Source organism: Pyxicephalus adspersus, chromosome 2 (assembly GCF_032062135.1).
Source record: "Pyxicephalus adspersus chromosome 2, UCB_Pads_2.0, whole genome shotgun sequence".
NCBI lineage: Eukaryota > Metazoa > Chordata > Amphibia > Anura > Pyxicephalidae > Pyxicephalus > Pyxicephalus adspersus.
Genome location: NC_092859.1, coordinates 30378420 through 30381925, shown reverse-complemented (window position 1 = coordinate 30381925; position 3506 = coordinate 30378420). Strand labels below are relative to the sequence as shown.

The window sequence follows — 3506 nt, the reverse complement described above, 5'->3', positions numbered from 1 at the left end:
TTTTTTTTTGCCCGTACAAAGGTCGGGCATACCGGCAAGGTGGTTAATATTACACAGTATTTATATAACATCAACATATTACACAGCACTGTAACAAGTCTTAGCTGTCCCTCAAAGGGGATCACAATCTAATGTCCCTACCATAGTCATTGAAAGGATCTGCTTCTACTAGTTCCTCGAATGCACCCTGACTTCTCCTTCACTAGAGAGACAGACATCTGGAGAGATATCCCAATAACAAACACACACACACAGTATGGTCTTAGGAATATTCATTAATCTTTATTTGACAAGGCGGTCTTTTTATACATACAGGATACAAGGGCGTTTTCGTTGTTCACGTACAGCTGTTAAAGTTTTGGCCATATATAGTGTAATTTGATACATTGCAAGGCATACTAAGGCATACTTGTATTCCAAAGAATTTAGAATTTTTGCCATCTCGTTGCAATTAAACTGAGTAGATAGAAGAAGAAATACAACTTCCTATACAAATATATGGTTCAAATTAACTCTAGCTATATAGTCCTGCAATAATACTTAACCCTTCAGTCATATGTCTTTATTACAGTCTAAGGTCAATTTTGTGGGGAAGCCAATTAACTTACTGCATGTTTTTAGAATGTGGGAGGAAACCAGAGTAACGGTAGGAAATCAACAAACAAGTGGAAAACCTGCAAACTCAATGCAGATAGTGTCCTGGCAGAGATTGGAACCAGGGACCCATCATTGCAAAGGCCAGAGTGCTCATTTCTGAGCTACCATGCTGTCCCATGCTGTTTTTTATATATCTATAATATTTGTGTGTATATTATCAGGCTTTATTTTTATGTACTACTAATAGAGCTGTAAAAAAAAGCCTGATTTGTTAGTTAAATGGAATTTTCTTTAAAAAAAACACTTACTTTTACCAATTGGAAAACCCTCACTCTATCCACAAACTGAGCTTAGCGTGTCCCAATCTAGCTGGCTTGGCTCTCCTTTGAGGAAAAATGATAGGCAATGTCTAAAATAAAAAGTGTCAAATTGTAAGAAGTGGAATTTTACTGAGTCTTGAAGTTAAATATTTTTGTGTTTTTGCTATAATTTGTAGATAATTGAGTTGTGTTTAAATTAGGTATATCCTCCTTATCAGTAAACCAACATTTGCTTCCCTCTAACCTTGAGACTCCTTACCTTGAGACATTCAGTGCTCAGCAAAGTTGTTAATTGTATTTCTTGTTATTGACTAACTACCAAGTGCCTTCTACGCTGCTGTCAGACTATATAAACTGCAATGTGACAATAAAGCGTTGAGAGTGATTTAACTACACATTGAGTTGTATCATTACGCGATACCAACACTGTAAAATAGAGGCCACGAGAGAGGGATATCTGGTCCGGGACCAGCAAGAAATCGCCCTATCACAAATACTAACCATGTGCTATTTTTAAGGCTGAGACTGCATAAATTCTACTTTACAAACTAACATGAAACTTGATGTACTGCCACGTGCCAACACCTTCCAGATTTCCACATACAATGTGAAGTAAAGAAACAGATAAAAGGAACTGCCTCAAACAACTGAAACAAGCAGAGAAAAACACTTTTCAGGTCAAGAAAGCTTATCATAGCTGTGTTCCTTGTTTATATTTACAAAAATGCAATAAAAACTCAGTTTAAAAAAAAAAAAGAAAGCTTATCATATGACTTCACCTCTCTGGTAACTGTTATATAACCTATAAAGGATGTTGTATTTTCTATTTTGATTTTTTTATGCTTTTCGTATTAGGCATTTGATTCCTTGTGCACCAATAAATACTTCAGATTTGGATCCACTGTCTCATCTTTGATGGTTCACATGGTGAACCTCCTAAAAGAACTGGACACCTCTGCTTTCCAGCGCTCACCAAAGAGTCCAGCGCCACCATCTTTTATTCCAGGTTCTTCCCTCGTCACCTGAACTCACACTGAGCAGGCGCAAGATCAAGTGATATGCCTTCCTGAAAATGTAAAAATAAGTGCCAATCTCACTGCGCATGCCAGGAGGCTGTGGCTTTTCCCTTCAGTCTTTACCTCAGTGGCAGCAAAGATGGATGGAGAGGGGTCCCTCTCCAAAGGCAAAAAATGGTATGTAATGTTAAAAAATGTGGTGATAGGTCTGCTTTAAATTGGATGTATACTTTTGGCCTTTGATTAAGTCATTTAGTTAATACAAAGAAAGTTTACATTTTGCTTCTGAATAACTGCTTGTAAATGCCATGACCTGCAGAAAAATAGACCCATTAGTTTTGATTAGAACTATTGTTTTAAGGCTTACCTTTAAACCACTTTACCTTTTGATTCAATGTTGTTTAGTTCTGGCCTTATTTAGTTTATTATAGTGTTCTTTCACATGTTCAGTCCGGCTAACAAAAAGTTCCAAACAGTTTATTGCATCATTATTCACATTACTCTTGGGAAATGTTTTCCAACCTTTGGCAGACACCATTACATAACAGTCATTATGCTCAATCTCCAGGGATGTATCAACATGTGTCAACCTTACACAGTGACCCTGATACATGAAAGTTTTCCAAGACTGACGAAGATAGATTATCATGGGTAAACCTGGGTGATCCAACAAACCTTGAATGAATCTGGTCCATAACTGAAGACCTTTGCCAACTAATAGCAAATGATTTTTAATAAATCCATACCAGGTTTACTGGATCAAACTCCCAAACCTTACAAGTAAGTTACTTGTAGCAAGCTAATTGTTTAGACTATCAGAGTGTAGTGAATATTGTGATATAGAATATTAACATTATTTCTGATCTTCCCTTATTCTTTTTCTTCCCTTATGGCTTTTTTCCGGAAATTGTCTCTCTAGCAGACTAGGATCATACATTTTCCTAATCAGGTATTTTTTTGTCTGACAACCGAAGTCCTTCCAGACCTTCCAAACCCTAGTCAAAACACCTGCTGTGACTGCCAGGTTTTTGTGTCTGCAAAACCCATAAAATTCAGATAAGGCTAGACAGAGTGTCTCTGATTGAACTCTGAGCTGTATTTTGAAACCCATTTATTAATGAGCTTTATATTTCTAATATACTATTCTGTATAAAGTAGTAGTTGGATGGTTATGGTGAGCATTTTGAGACCAAGAACTAGTCTCCTAGGCTTCAGGAAAGCCTGAAAACCGTATTTAGCCTGTTCTGGTGAACCATAAGTCCCAGACATGCCTAGTTTGGTCTCTGTGAACTCCTTATTTTGTGATGATTAATAATTGGGGGGTTGGAAGTTCATAAAACCTATACTTGTGAAATTGTTATTAATGGCTAGAACAAGGGCAATTTGGGAAGTGTTCACAGAGCATCATAACCCATGTGGACACAGCCCTTCAGACAGCCCCCACCCAGCTGTAATTGGATTGTTGTATTAGTCCCACCTCTGTTGTTGGCCTAGAAAAAGCCATGTAATTCTAGCAGAGATAGCCCTAACTGACATCATCTTGTGGCTAAGGACAACGGCACTGACACATTGA

At 37.5% G+C, this 3506-nt stretch overlaps 1 long non-coding RNA gene across 1 annotated transcript in view; it reads left to right on the top strand.

Moving 5' to 3' along the window:
- The first annotated feature begins 2504 nt into the window (after positions 1–2504).
- Positions 2505–3506, top strand: part of LOC140323295 (uncharacterized) — a 14480-nt gene continuing 13478 nt past the window's right edge. Inside the window, exon 1 of the long non-coding RNA XR_011919330.1 lies at positions 2505–2713. This is a non-coding gene — a long non-coding RNA (uncharacterized lncRNA). The remainder of the gene's footprint in view (positions 2714–3506) is intronic.